The sequence below is a fragment of the Lissotriton vulgaris genome, chromosome 2_1, assembly GCF_964263255.1.
Source record: "Lissotriton vulgaris chromosome 2_1, aLisVul1.2, whole genome shotgun sequence".
In the NCBI taxonomy this organism is placed as follows: domain Eukaryota; kingdom Metazoa; phylum Chordata; class Amphibia; order Caudata; family Salamandridae; genus Lissotriton; species Lissotriton vulgaris.
In genome coordinates this window covers 1,055,490,591-1,055,507,142 of record NC_141687.1, presented here as the reverse complement: position 1 = coordinate 1,055,507,142, position 16,552 = coordinate 1,055,490,591, and the positions used below count along the sequence as shown (strand labels likewise).

At 42.2% G+C, this 16,552-nt stretch overlaps 1 long non-coding RNA gene across 4 annotated transcripts in view; it reads right to left on the bottom strand.

Annotated features, from left to right (window-relative positions):
* The window catches only part of LOC147731584 (uncharacterized), a 793,594-nt gene that overhangs the window by 737,896 nt on the left and 39,146 nt on the right, over positions 1-16,552 (bottom strand). For all 4 annotated transcript variants that reach the window (XR_015308453.1, XR_015308455.1, XR_015308452.1 and 1 more), the window contains exon 2: positions 9,627-9,788. This is a non-coding gene — a long non-coding RNA (uncharacterized LOC147731584). The remainder of the gene's footprint in view (positions 1-9,626; positions 9,789-16,552) is intronic.

The following is a 16,552-nucleotide window of genomic DNA, read 5'->3' as shown; positions in this document are numbered from 1 at the left end:
CGAGGGGCCCTTCATTTTACCTTTGGGCTTCTTTTACAGCGACTCACAGATGCCACCTATATACAGGCGGAATAAGGATATTAATAGCCAGATCTTTAGCCCAAATGAGGTAGATATGACTATAACATCCCAACACACAATCGCTTTGAACAAGTATTTTCCAAGTTAGATGATCAGGATTGACATCCAACTAGGTTGGCCGGCATTAGTAGCCAGGAGGGAAGTCGAACAAGGGGAATCATAGGTCAGTGTCAATCAAACATAGGGGAGGCGACTATATTGCAGAACGATACATCTTTCTGCGCTGTAAGGCAACTGGCTACCCACCCGAGCAAAATCTAGTATTAGTAATTAATAATGGCACAACAACAAAATCCTTTAATTTAAGGAAGCCAACTAACAGCTCTGATCTTAGCATTCTAAGCAGGAATGTTACCGGCCTAGAATCAAGACTGTCGGACCCAGACTGGATGCAGATACTGTTCGGTAAAGACATATTAATGCTCCAGGAAACATGGTCTACAGTCGACCTACATATAGAGGGATTTTACTGTCACAGTGAGACAGCAACAAAGCCCGATTTTGGTCGAGCATCGGGCGGGTTACTAATTGGGATCAGGATAGCCGCCGGTGGTAGCTTCAAGGTAATAACAACCAGAAGCCCAAATATACAGATAATTGAATATAAAAGACAGGTCCCGTTTTATTTGATTAATTTTTATAACAATAATTTTTATTCAATTCCAAATAAAAATGTTATTGAACTTTTTAAAGCCATATCAGACTTGGCTCAACACCAAGATACAGATGAGGGTAAAAGGATCCTTCTAGGGGGGACTTTAACGCCAAAATCTCAAAAGTTGACAAGACTGTGGCAAAAACTCAAACTGATCAAGCAGCACGAAGAGGCCTCGAACTTGACAGTTTCATTTGTGAACATATTTTTTGTAGCATAATGTATACAAGCGCCACTCCCACAAATCAATATGTTCCCACCTTTAGAGGGAGAGATCACTCCTCGATCATCGACTATATTTTTATGTCACCAGATTTAATTGACCGCCTTATAATGGCCAAAGTTTTTGAAACAACCTTTGGAGACCATAATCTGCTGATAGCGGTATTACGATTGGGATCCAGCCCTGTGTTTGCCCACACACATGGAGAAAGAGATATCACCCCCTCAACTGATAATTTAAGGCTGAAATGGAGGGGAGTTGATAGCGAAAGTATAGTGGAGTTCTTGATCAATAAACACCAGCATTTAATGAACTCTTGCACATTGTCAGATGGGAACCACTTAAGGGTAACCACAGATTTCACTAGACTGTGCTCCGTAATAAAATCCCTATTGATAGTCCCAACACAAAAAATAGACAAAGATCCCAGATGGTTCGATCGTAACTGTTCGGAAGCAAACAGGGCTGCACGCAAGGCTCTAATCACAAAACCCAGATGCCAATTAGAGGTAAGGGCGGCAAGGAGGATGTACAAAATTAAAATTGGGGAACAGAAGGCAGCCCTACTGACAGAGCACTGGGAAGCATTAGTTGAATCTGCAGTTGGGAAGAATGGAGCCTCCTTCTGGCCCGTAGTTAGAAATATGAGCAATATGGGACAACACCTATCTACAGTTAGCTGTACCATCCCAAGCAATCTATGGGAAAATCATTTCTCCAAAGTATATGCTACTCCCCCGAAGGGCAAAGTATGTTATGTGCCAGGACAATTGTGTTCCCTACAGATTAGATTGGTTGAGGTGGAAGTGGCCATCAGACAGAGCCTTGGTAACAAGGCCCCTGTGCCTGATGGACTTCCAACAGACATTATTAAGTGGAAACCAGAACTCTGGGCTCCTATCTTATTAAATGTTTTTAACAGCCTGCCCCTAGCACCCATGCCAGATACCTGGACAACAAGCATAATTGTGCCAATATATAAAAAGGGTGACAGATCGGACTCAATTAAATATAGACCAATCTCGCTCCTAGATAATACTTTATAAATCCTGGGGCGAGTGCTTTATCATAGGGTCCTTGAATGGATGGAGGATAGTGATTTTCTAGACCATTGCCAGATGGGCTTTAGGAGTAAGGTTGGCACGATCGAGCAATGCCTGAATTTAAATCTAGTAATTGGCAAATATAACATTGCCCGATCATCATCAATCTACTTAGCATTTATGGATTTATTGTCCGCATTTGACGTAGTCAACAGGTCTAAACTCTGGTCCATCCTCCTGGATTACGGAGTAGATGAACCCCTAGTACATTTCTTGGCATATTTACATACAAATCTCAAAGCGCAAGTAAGGATCGGGATGGGTGGGGAGATCTCTTGGTCCATCAAGGTGGAAAGAGGAGTTAGACAGGGGTGCATTTTAGCACCCCTGCTTTTTATTATTTATATTAATGGGTTAAGTAACTCTTTAAAGTTGGCGACCTCAGACGTTCCAAAAATTAAAGGGAAATTATTACCAGCACTTCTCTACGCAGATTATGCGGTTCTTATGGGCCGCACACCGAATGCTTTACGTACTCTTGTTAAAACTTTTACACAGCATATGGATGACTTAGATCTGCGTGTGAATTAAAAAAAATCTTTTATTATGTCTTGCGGGCCAGGGAAAAGCCAACTTAATACCATCATGGTAGGGACTGACAAACTACACTCTACTAGCTCATTCTCATATTTAGGGATGGTCTTTGCTGCGAACGGCTCGTGGAGTGGACATTTGGTCCACTCCACGAGCAAGTTCTCAAAGGCCATCAATTCCATCCTTAGTCTACCTCGCCCAAAGAAAATAGGTGCAACTAAAGCAATTTTTAATTTTTTTAAACCACAGTGTGCCCCAGTAGCAACATATGGGCAGAGATATGGGGCTTGGCAAAAACCGACAGTATCCCATCAGAAGAAAATCGCTTCTGTAGGAAAATCTTGGGGGCTCCAATCTCTACCTCAGAGTATATTTGCCACAGGGAATTAAACTTCCATTTTATATGTGATTTTATTGGAACCAGACCTGCGTTATTTTGGCTAGCAATCTGGAGGAATAAATCGGCCACCCTGACACAAGAAATTATAAGTGATTGTCTTAGCTGTGAAAAAGGAATGGCCATTCCCTGGCTTTCAGGAGTTTATAACAATTTATGTAGGGTGGATAAAGGCCACCTTTTCACGGACCCCTCCAGAATCGAGCCTAAAGACAAGAATGAGTTAAAACACGCACTATACGCACTTTATAGCACAGAAAGGACAAAAAAGGAACTCATTAAATCGTCAGTTGTGGCATACATGAATAATGATTTGTGTAGGCAATCAATCCCTCTTTATCTTACCCTCCCAATGACCAACTGGGAAAGATCACTCCTGTTCCGTTTAAGGGCAGGAACTGTACGATTTCTATTATGTTTCCCACTGGGCTATTATTCAAAACCTCATTATAAGCCTTGTCTCTGTGATGGAGTGAACACACAAAATGATTTGCACTTTTTCTTTTCTTGTAAATTTTATTTAAAATATATTAAATGGTGTTTAGCTCCGTACTTTAGGAAACGAAGACCCCTTTCCTTGGGGCAGTCTTATCTGTTGCTGCTTTCCCTGGACACTGACGAATTGGTCTTCCACACTAGCACTTTTTTTAGACTTATTATCCGTGCACGCCAAACGATGGAAAACCCTTAAATACTGTCATATCGTAGCTGCTATAATAATCTGTTATATAAACTCTGTTTTTACAAATGTATTTGGAAGTTTTTGATGGGATTTTTGTGATTGTGTATATGAGATTGCTTTTATGAATTCTTTGAAATTCGAATAAAGTTGTCTGAATCTGAATCTGAATCTATGTCATAAAATGAAAACAGCTGGAATACAAGGTTCATTCATTGCTCCAGCAAAATTCAAGATTATCTCACAAGGCATCCCTCACGTGTTAACGGATCCAGCCTTGCTTAACAAGTTCCTAGACGAGAAAGGTGAAATGCAAATGGATACTTTGTTTCCCAAGGACTCGATCCCTACTACTACCCACGACCGTTCCTTTTTGAACTATAACACCATGTTTCGTAGACGTCAAGGTGTATTAATCAGATTGTATCTTTTGATCCGTCGAACCAAAAGTGTTTTACATGTATGTATATCACTGAGGGACGACTCATTTGAACATTTAAAGTCCTGTAGGTACCCTTGCTATTCAGATATTACTGATTCACTGTAATATTTATGCCTAATTTTATCTGTACTTATTCACATTCAAAGAAGTTATCTATATCAATTGTATAATTGTATAATGTATCAACTTATGCACTGCCTTTTCCTCTCCCCCTCAATGAACCCGCCTCTCTCACTGTATATTTCTTTCATCTCTGTCTCAGGTGGGAGAACTTAATAAAATATATTGAACACAAAAAACTGTATTTAAAAAACATGCTCTGAATAGGGTGGACATTCAGTCACTGTTTACCTGGCAGTTCACTGAACCACTTGCAGGAGCAGGCTCAGGGCATCTGCAGTTGGAATGTCAGCAATTTCCTCACTACTAGATGAGGGGGGAAAACTGATAGATGGGCAGGAGGAAAACAACCACTTGTTACCATTCACCTGTTGATGATGCCCTTATCCTTTCTTAACAAAAGTCTTGACATTTTAGATTTTTTGTGAGATATGATCGGCAAGGCCCAGAATATGTGGCAAAATTGTTTTCCCATCAGCAGATCTAAAATATTTTATGCAATACCAGACGATGGGTGATTTAAAAACCTCTCTGTTTCTAGCCTGTAGTTAAAATTAAACAAAGGGAACTGAGTGCACCTCAAAGAGGAGAACAGAGTATGTAAATACGATGCTTAATCCATGAGACAATTAGTCCAGAAAAAATGTTGTATATCTATGAAATGTGACCAGGGTCGGACTGGCTGTAGTGGGCACCGGGCATTTTCCCAGTGGGCCAAAAGGGTGGGGGCTGGTTTTGCACCAGTGGGGGCCATTTTGTTACCAGTGGCCGGTTTTGCAGTAGTGCTGAAAATCAGTCAACTGTAAGAAAAGTGCAGCAGGAATGTTTTCCACCAGCAGCCCCCCAGCCCCCTTCCCCACGCTGGTCGGACATAATGGTCAGATCTGGTTTTCGGTCCCAGTCCAGCCTTAATGTTACTTGTCCTAGACACGGTTTAAAATATTACAAAATAATCACAGTTCCTTAGTGTAAAATGAAGACACATAACCCCATACATATTTGTGCTTGGGCTTTGTAACAAGCCTAAACATGGAGGTGGAAAGAGGTTTTTGGCTTTGAACAGGGCCGGACTGAGAACACAAATCAGCCCTGGCAATTCTGCTGGACAGGCCCGGGGTGGAAGGGGGCTAGTGAGAAGCAGCGCTGCTGCCCTAGCACTCCTGCTGCTTTTGTTACAGGTTGCAAATATTGCACCACTGCTGCAAAACTTACCCCCAGTAACAGAACTATCCCCCACTGCTGGAAAACTGGCCCCCACCATTCTGGCCCACTGGGAAAACATACAGCCCTGGCTTTGACTTCTGTGATTTATAAACAAATGAAAGCATAGTCGATAACAAAGCAGCAGTTTGGCCCTGATTACAATTGGGCAGAATAATTTTGGCCCCTGTCAAATACCTGTTAGAACAGGTGCAGAATTATAAATTGTGTTGAGTTTACCTACCTGGTAATTACCAGGTTTGATAACCTCCACTCCTACCTAATTTCTCCAAAGCACAATTTGACAGGTCTAACTTGTGAAAATAACTGGGTTTGGGGGGGGGGGGTGTTAACATGGCTTAATGCTGCCTTGTAAATAAGGCCCCCTTTCACGTTATGGTTAGCGTGAAAGGAGTGGGCAGTGGGTGTTGCAAGGGCGTTCCACAGCAACGCCCATTCATTTTGACGCTGCCTCCTATGTACAAGGGTGGCGTACATAGGAGGCAACACCAAAATTAAGACCAGGTAAAACCTAGTCTTTTTCCATGTGTTCTGCCTTGTGCAGCACACGGAAAAAGCAAAATGCCATGGATTGTTTATGTACAAGAAGGTGTTCCTTCCTGTAAATAAACAAACCTTTAAAAAATGCCATTTTGTGACATTCATGTGTGCTGCATGAAGCAGCACATAACACAGTGACAGAATGGCATTTTAGGATTGTTTATGTGCAGGAAGGGACACCTTCCTACACATAAACAATCCTCCCCTGCACGCAGACAACCTTGCACTATGGTGCAAGGGCGCCTGCGTTGGTGCTAAGTTTCTAAACTTAGCGCCATTGCATGGGAAAATGCCAGACTGCAACACATTCTTGTAAATATTGTGTAGCCTTGCCTTTCAGAAGTGGAGGAGAGAGGTGTTAAGCCAGGGAGGCTAACGCCTCTCTCCTCCACTTCCTTGTACATATCCCCTAAGTCGTGCTATTTTTAACAACCTTGCAGCACTAGATAACTTTGGGGCATATTATCAAGGGGGTTTATCTTTAAAAGCCAAGAAAGCGGAGATAAAATTATCTCCCTATTACCAAGCTGTCGCTAACACCAGTTAGTGACAGCTAATAGGAGATAGCGACCATCTTGGGCCTTGCTTTGCATGTCAGTGATATTTATCACTAATGACATGCAAAGTGGGCGTGCCTAGATGTTAGCGACTGGAAACAGTCCCTAACATCGCTATCTCCTATTACCAACTTTTGGAGATATTTGCGCTAAGCGCGAACATCTCCAAAAGCTAACACCTGCCCTGAGCAGTTCTTAGCCATGTTATCCAATGGGAGGTGGATAACATGGCTAAGAGCATTTGCTCGATAATGCATGAATATCGCTGACTTTTCAGCGATATTCATGCATTTCGGCCGTTTTTTATCGCATTTGCGATAAACCTTGTTAATAGCAAGGTTTATCTGCGATAAAAATCGCCGATGTGCGGCGATAATTTTTGTCTCTAAACAAGTTAGAGACAAAAATTATCGCTAGTTGTTGGTAATATGCCCCTTTGTTATTGGTAAATGAAGTCTTGCTTTGGTAGACCACCCGCCTCTTCCCTGCGACGTATGGGGCTCTTCCAGACACTCATTACGGTATTGCTGCTTTCATTTCGAACTTATATTGTAATGGTCGTCTTCACTGGAACAAAAGGCACTTCCCTTTATTGTACGGTCACAAACGTTTATCCTTAACATGATTGGCGTGTTATCATGCTGTTCACTATTCTCCTGTGTCTATTTATATCCGTGCAGCGCTAGCTCACCAAACCATGATGGCTTACGCAGACTGGACCCGAAGGCATCAGAGCACTTTACATGGCACCAGTTGCATTACAGATGGACGCATTCACTTTACAGCCAGAGCCAACTCTAAAGCTCATACCTGGTCCCCCAGCTTCAAGGTACACCACTCTGACCGTTAAGTCACATACGATCGCTGCTCCCTCCACTCCTGTTCCCTCCTCCTTCCTCCTCACATGGCAACATATTTCTGTGTCTGATTGGTCAGTTACCGACCTATTTGTACCCTAGTTACCTATTTCACAAAATACAGAAATCAGGGCTTAGAAAACAACCTGCCTAATGAATATTCATATTGCAGGATACAATTTGCGAACCCCTCTGATTGCTCAGTTACTAACAGCAGCCAAATGATAGGCAAAATAACTTTTTACCCATGCAATATTTCTGTTTTGCAAATCTTTAGCTTATATTAACCACCGAAATGCGTTTATTTTTAATGCCATTTGTGCGTCGACCAAGGGTATCTGTGCAGACTGAAACTCCAGACCACAGGCACAGTGACAGGGGTGCCCCTGAGAGCATCATCTCCTGCACATCATGGTGCGTGTGGCAGCTTTACCCACTGCAGAGACAGACCAGAGTATAACCCCTCCTGGGCACGGGGGAGTAGGCCTGGTGCCCTTGGAAGCCTCGCGCCAACACCTACGCTTTGTAAACACGATGCTTTGTATGTGTACTGGTTACGCCCACAGACCGCTGCAAAAAGCGGACGAGGTAGAGCCAGAGAATAAACAAACAAAAAATGAACTGCAAACAGCACCGACCACAGGGCTGGTCACTCACTCCTGGGTGTGTGCCTCCCTAGAGTCTGTCAGGCCGGAGTTTAGCCAGCCTCTCCATCCTGGCCAGAGCATTCCTCTGAGGCACGCGTGTTTTATACAGTTCCACAAGGACCCGTCATCCTCCCCTCCCTCCGAGGGCTTTACTCCCAGTCCTGCACACTGCATATTCAGTCACAGCCTTTCTCTCCTAGTATTCTGCAATTCGAAGGTCTTGTGTATTTAAATGCATACCATGCCGTGAACTTTAGGACCTCACGGGTGGGGACACAAAGCTACATCACTTGCCTGTATTTCTGTGTCTGTGTGCGTGTGTGTACTCCCAACTGCGCGTGACTTTGCCTCTCTGTCCAATTGACCACATTACCCGAGTGGCGTTGTCTTGTTGCTTGTTGACACCAGGTGGACTATCTGTTACATGTTTGCCACTTCATGTTTGGTGGGAAGAAACTGTCTCTTGCCATAAGGGAAGGTCAACTTTTACGACCTACAGGCAGGGCTGGAACATTGCAGAAATGACAGCCTGCCTCTTGCTCGCACTAGTGCCTTGTTTTAGTTGTGATGCCACATGCCATAATTGTACCACTTACAACGCCAATAGCTCGAACTTAAACTAATGCAGGAGGGATTGTACTGCACGCTTGTTTTAATCAGTAAGTCCCATCCCGGAGGAGTGATGTGGCGCACAGTGCCTCAGATCCCATAACATTCTCTAATGTTTGGGCATTTCATCACATGCACTGTTATAAATTGTCTCCTGCAAAGGTAAAGCAGCTTCTTAAAATAAATAGGGAAATGCTGGATTAAACACAAATCCGAGAAATGTCTCATAATAAATAATAAGCTTCCAGAAAGTGACCGGCGTGTGTACTACATCTTTAATATTTGTGAATTCATTAATCACCTGTTACACAAAAGTGATACATCTACTGTAATTAGATATACAGCTGAGTTGTGAAATCACACTTTCTTCAAGAGTTAACATGCAGTGGGAAAGGCAGGTACTGGGGAGAATATTCATTATGTCACACTACTGTACCATATCTTGCAACCAAATACAAGTTGCATCTTTGTTTTCAGAATAAATCTCGCCATACATTCAACATATCTTAAATCATAGCTTTTCTTCAGTAGGAACGAGCAAGAGACCACAAATGTTAACATGGTTTCAGAGAATTGTGATAGTGTGCCAACGTAATAGAAGAAATAAGATACCCCTTACAACAAGTTATTAGGATATTACAAGTCTCGTCTGAGTTTTGTGACTTTATAAAGGAACTCTTCTGTGACTTCCAATATCCTTATCGTGCACAGCTGAGGGTACTAAATCCCGTCATAGGTGGATTTATCTTATTTCTATTAAATCATCTGCCTCTGACAAACCTGAATTGGGTCAGAAAAACCAGCATTTGCCCTGCCCGCAGAAAATGTTTGTAAAGTTAAAACAGGTAGGCTCTTATGCAATTCTTTAAACACAGTTTGCATGCTAATATTTAGAATACATTGAACGAGAAACTCTCTAAATTAACATAAATTGCTTGAATAACATATAAACGCACCATACCTTTACAGCTAATTTTATTGCACCAGCGACAACAACAAACTGGCCTGCAGTCCTCCGAAGCTCGTCAACTTGAAATTGGCAGACACTGACAGATGCTGGAAAGGCTGCCCTCAACTGGATTCCCAGTCATATGTTTATTGATTGCAAAATGGCTTTCAGATTCTAGCAGAAGATCAAAACAAGGATATACTTAGTGACAGGTCTAGTAGTAAAATAGATGCTGACAGAATTATTTAAACAACCAAAAATATTGTCTCAAGGAGGTGCTTTAACTTGGATCTATCGCCGCCGAGTGGCAAGAAAATTGTCTTCCAAGCAATTGGAAACGCCCAGAAATAAATCAGTGTACATTAATGGACTCTTGACATCCGCCTGTGAATGCTACCCTTGAAATGATTGTCATATCACAAATAAAGTAGGTGATATATTTTATGTTTTATTTGGAAGAATTATGTAGATTTATAAGGTGAATAATATTCAATTTGCATCTGATAAAATGACATTCAGTGTTACCATTTAACATTTATAACCCGAATCTGTGACCAGATAATGGAAGAGACCAATCACAGAAAAAAGACACTAATATGTTGTATGCAAACTTTCCATTGATAGAGGGTTGCAGAGACCTGTCTTATGAATATTAATTAGCAGGTCCCTTTTTTGCGAGCCCTTGTGATTGTCTACTAAGGTGTTGCGGACTGTGAGAAACTGTAGCCACCATCCCTGAGTGAATATTTTCGAACAAAAAACTGCCTATTTTAAATCAAAGGAACAGGTGCTGAGTTAAAAAATAAGTTTTCAGTTTAGGAAGACATCAAGGGGTGCAGGCAGTAGTCCTCTGGACCACTGCCTGCTGCCACTTAGTTCACCCAACGAGAATCTCAAATGGCAATATGTCCTGAGGTCCCCCTAGGCAACCCTTCCCAAATAGATCTATTCTCTTTGCGAATCAGTTACCAACTCCGCCGATGTGTCTTTAACTGGTCAATGGTTTTCGACCGCAATTGCACTCACAAACCACTGATATATAGCATGCCAAATTGCAACTGGAAGGGGTGCCCCTTTTCCAGCTCTTCCTAATTGAGACTTAATATGGGTCACAACACGTTTTATATTTTTAAACCCTGTGATTTTTCAAATTGCATGGTTTGCTAACGCAAAGTGGTTTTTTATATGTGACCCTGAGCTCCTTAGTATAATGTACTCTAGAGAAGTCCAACATAGAACTGAATTGCCAGGTCCATGTCAGGCTTTCAGGAAGACCTCATATGTTAGATTTGAATATAACGTGTCTAAATGAAACATATTTACTTAGCGAGATTCAGCCCTAATGGATGTACAAAGGCCACTCAATCCTAATTTATGATAGTTCATGGCCCAGGGATCTCGATTGTGCTGCGTTGTTTGGCAGGATGAAAACGACCACAGCGCCTTAGCCCTAGTATTAAAGGTGCCGGATTCATGGATCGCCCCGGCCAATAGCCCCCCTTCTGAGAACAGGCTAATACTTTCTAACAATAGAAGAAGAATAAAATGGAGGGTAATAAAGCAATCACCTTGAACGCACTCTATGCAGTTGTGGTTCAAGTCCTCCTAGAACTCAGTGGTATTCCTGCTGAAGTGGGCAATCTAGCTCCTATTAACAAAGTTGCAGAACTCCATGCAAACCTGGTATCCAAACTAGTTGATATTTGTCACCCAAAAATGCACTTCGAAGCAAAAAATGGGTCGCTCAATCTTGGTATAATGATAATTGCCGAAAGGTGAAAGGGGCCCTGATAGCAGCCATGAAAGCCAAAAACAAGCTTCTAACTAAATGCAAGTGGGTTTTATATAAAGAGGCTATCTGCCGAGCAAAGCAGTCCTGGGAATCAAATAAATGGAAGGACATAAAAACTGCCCTACAGAATAAAGATAGGAGGGAATTCTGGACCATAGTCAGAACAGGCATTAGGGAAGGTAATTCAGCCATTGAGCCGAATATACCAGCAGAAAATTGGGTAGACCATTTTCAAGCACTGTACTCAATGAAGGCAACATCCGGCCCTCACAATGACATCTGCGCTACTTCCCAAAAGATCCTGTATGCAGATACCGGCCCAGTAGCTGAGGTAACTACTTCCTTGTCAAGGTCCACCTTTGAAGAAGCTGCTGGGATCACTCTTCCTAAAGTTTCAAATGCAATCAAGAAACTTCCCGCTGGTAAAGCACCGGGATTAGATAAGCTCGCAGGGGATCTTTTCTGAGAAGAACCAACAACTTTGGGCCCTTATTTGTGGGTATTATTTCATGCTATAATGAAAGGCATGCTGATTCCCATAACCTGGGCAGGGGCACAAATTGTCCCAGTTTTCAAAAAGGGCTTTCCACTACTCCAAGCAAACTATAGACCGATCAGTTTGATCAATGTCACACAAAAACTATTTGCACGAGTACTTTTAGGTCGCATCCAGGATTGGATGGAAACACCGAAATTTTGAGCCCATATCAATCCGGATTTAGGAAGAACACTTCCATCGTTGATCAAATATATAGTCTTCAACTTATATTTTGGAAAACGGTGGGAATGGAGGGTGGCAGACTCTATCTAATTTTTGTCAACCTGAAAGCGGCTTTTGACTTGGTCCCCAGAGATAAACTATTGGGGGTACTAAGAGATATGGGGATCCCTTCTTACCTCCTAAGCATGCTTATCAAGCTGCAGAATGCTAACTATGCCCAACTAAGATGTGGGAAAGGGGGAGAACTAACTCCACGACTCCCAGTTGACGGAGGAGTGAGGCAGGGGTGAGTGCTTGCACCTACCCTGTTCTGCCTCTTTGTCAACACCTTGAATGCCCAACTCATTGTTGCTAAGGACAATGATGCTCCAAAGCAAGTAAATTCAAAGATCCAAGTTCTTATGTTTGTGGATGACACCCTCTTAATGTCCAAGTCACCGATGGGAATACAGAGGATCGTGGATAGCTTTGTCATTTTTTGTAACAACAGGGGGCTGGAGATAAATACTTTTGAAGAACAAGTTTATGGTCTTCAACCCAGCCAAGACTTTATGCCCTGATCCCCGTTTAGATAACATTGTGCTGGAAAGGGACTCTGTATTTGACTATTTGGGTGTCACCCTCACTGAAAATATGGAGTGGGGCCAAAACGTGCTAAAGTCAAGCTTCAGTTAACCCAGCCGACTAGTGGAGGAATTGCAAAACTACTCAGAGATTCCTACTCTAAACCTACTGGGCCTATTATTGAAATATACAAGCCACAAGCAAGGGGTGCTACAATGTATGGAGCCGAACTCTGGGGCCATCGTTCTTGCAGTCATGTAAGCAAAGTTGAGAACAGCTTCGTAAGACAGATTTTGGGTCTCCCTTCTAGTACCCCCTTAACCACCCTGCGGCTGGATCTAGGTATTAGACCGATCGAAGATGAGATTGGCCTAAGACCCATAACCTTCAGGCATAGATTGTGGGTGACCCCAGAACTGGCAGAATATCAGTCAGAAAGAAAAGAGCTACTGGGTCTCCCAGGGGTGGAAACAATTGCTGGGTTTGCTTATACAAGGGATAAGTGCAGTAGGATAGGTAAACCAAATCTCTGGAGTAACCCTGAGGAAGCGTGTTCTGCAATTTCACGTGTTGAACTGGTAGCAACTTATCGAACACATAAACTGGCAGGCATCCACGGGGATCCAGCCCCAGGTCTTCTGACAGCCGAATTCCTTACAATAAAAGACAAGTATAAATTAGAACCCTTTCTGGCTGACGTTCTCCCGGTCCCTGCAAGAAAATTACACCTCCAGTTTAGATTTAGTACCCTTCCACTACTAGCCTTTACTTGTAAATGGTCTGAAACTGCCCCAAGTGGGTGCATAGCCTGCAACCACCAGGAGGAGTCAGAGCTCCATGATTTATGTTTTTTGCACAGGCTACAAATCTGCAAGCCAGCGCTGGCTCATACAGAATCTAGGGTTTGTGCACTGCCAGGAGGCCATTGTTTTTGCTGTCTCTCAATTTTTAAATGCAATGTGGTGGAGGCTCTAGACTTTCTTAAAAATAATCACACCAGATGTAATGCATAACCTGCTCTGACTTTCTGGCAAAATAGAGAGAAAAATGTGTTTTAACCTTTTTACTGTTTTTAAAATTTGTAATCATGGAGATGAGTTATTCTTATTTTTATACCAAATGTGTAATTCTTTGTACAAATATTTTGACTCTTACTGAGTCCACTGGAATTATTAATTTTATGTTTTCTGCCTATTACTGCTTGGTCCCTGCACTCGATCTGATTTTTATTGGACCCTTGTTATGTTTTTCCTCCCCTGCTATTAATGCACTGCACTTTCCTGAGCTTATTGGCTCTGCTCAAAGGTTAATGCAGCCAATTACCTTGACACACAGAGATGATACACATGTATTGTCATACGACGGATGGATTGGTTCTCATTAATTTTATACTGCTATGTTTTGATTGTATTGTATGCATACTTTTATGGTCTTAACGACCGAAATAAAGGTTTTCGTAAAGCAAAGCGATATATATTTATTATTCTGGAGGTACATACCTGCCAGCATTGCCTCCAACATACTGGTGGGTATTTCATAATCCATAATTTTGGTAATGTTAATATGAACTTTTTGATGTGTTTGCTGAAACCCCTGCTTGTATCTTTTCATGGAATGTGTTTTTGATGTCCTAATTACTTTGCTGTCTTACTGCTAAATAAATCTTTTTACAAAAAACGTATTCCATTTAATGTTTATCTACCCGGCCGCTGGGTAAATACAGACTTTTCTCTGCTACTCAACAGGCTGCTGCCTAAATAGTTGAACTTATTTACTATTTGTCAGGCTGCCTTGAAAATAGCAGAGAAACTTCACTATTTACCTGATACCTGGCTAAATATTTGAGACGCTGCACTGTTTGGCCGGTGATCGTGCACATAGCAGAAGAACTTCACTATTTACCTGTCCTCTAGATAAATGGCAGAGAGTCTGTGCTGTTTGGCTGGCTGCGTGCAAATTGCAGAAAAAACGTCTCCATTTACCTGTCCGCTGGATAAATCGTACATATTCTGCCCTGTTTGACCACTCGTAGTTCAAATAGCAGAAAAATGTCACTGTTTACCTAGCTGCTGTCGAAATAGTACACATTCTGCACTGCTTGGGCGACAGCCATGCAAAAAAAAGGACATTTCACTCTTTACCTGGCCACTTGCTAAAAGTCAGAGGTTTTGTACAAATGGGCTAGCAGTCAGGAAAACAAAACATCTTCACTAATTTCCCAGCTGCTGGTAAAACAGGGGATATGAACAATTAAGCCAGCAGCCATGTAATTAATAGGTAAGCTTAATTATCTATGTGGCTGCTTGTTAAATAGCAGAAATTTAGCAAAGAAATGTCAATATTTTTCTAACAGCTAGCTAAATAGCAGAAATGATGTACTGCATTGCCAGTGGCCTTAATAACTCGAAAACAAACATCAATATTTACTTGGTAGCTGGCTAAATACTAAACAGAGTGCACAAATCATCCAGTAGCCATGCAAAGAGCAAAGGAACTTCACTAGTTACACGGTTGCTGTCTAACCAGCTTACATTTAGCTTTGTTATGTGTTATGCAACTCATAACTGGTACTTACACCAATTTGAACTGCAAACAAAGAGTGGAAACCATTGCTATCCATTTCCCTATGAAAGTTAGGCTTGCTTTAATATTTCATTCACAAAAAGTGGATGAAAATTCTGCACATGCGTTCTGTCAATGGAAAAGAATTTTGCAAACTGACATATGTATTGTTGGGTCGGTTCACAAAATATTGAATTGCAGAGAGTTGCTGAACGCCCTGCCTAATTAATATTCATTAGGCAGGTGCCAATTTGCGACCCTCTGTGAGTAGCTTTAATCAAAAAAGATGGTGGCATGTAAAGGACAGCACACCATCATCTCTATGACTACATTCTAAAATTGCTATTTTTTTGTTCCAAAGCAACCCATGATCCTTAAAAGAACCAGTACTGGTTAAAAAAAAAGAATAACGTTTTCTGTTTCAGAAAACATCTGCATATTCAAGGGACGTCGCTCCTACAAGCCCCCGAATTTACCACTGCATTTGTGCTGCAGCATAATAGCCTATTTCATCCAAAGGGGTAAATAGCTTATGATGAGCAACATGACTCCACCCTTCACCCCAATCAAGTCCATCAGCATGCTCCATAGGTCTGTGCAGAAGGTTTTTCGCATAATCAACGGAAGGGCCGCAAATAAACAGAAGAGCTGTGACAGGACAAACATTTTCGTGATGGTTATCCTGCCCATAGGGGACAAGGGCAGCCTGATCCAGAAGAGGAGGGAGCAGCAAACCACTGTCACTGCCTTCCCCAAGTCTTACTCTAGAACGTCTTGCGGGTCATAGTACACCTGTACTCTTAAAAATGTATTGGAGTCAAACTGCCAAGTCAGTTCGTGCATGGAGTGCATCTCAACCAGTGGTCGAATTGGGCGGGATTGAAAGGGCACGGCATGCCCCTACTTCTTATATTAAAACAATTTTGTTCCCCTACTTTTTCTATTCAAAACTGTATCCCAGGACGGCAGAAATAGCAAAGGCATTCAGATAAGTCTCAGCTTGCTTTCGGGGATGAGCAGAGAAGGAAAAGGACCCTGTCTCTTCCTTACTGCCCAGCGAAGACACAGACAATGCCCTCTTCTTTTCTGTGCTGACAGCTGCCCCACCCCCACCCTCTTCCTATTATTCCCTCTCTTTCTATCTTGCTCCTCACTGACTGAAAACCGTGACTTGAAGAAACGATTCACAACCTCTCTTTTCTTCTTTTATTTAGTTGCTTCCCTGTGAAATGGATCCAAAAAAAACAAGCGCACGCCTCAGGCTGAAGGGGGGAAAAAAAGATGAGGAGATGAGGATGC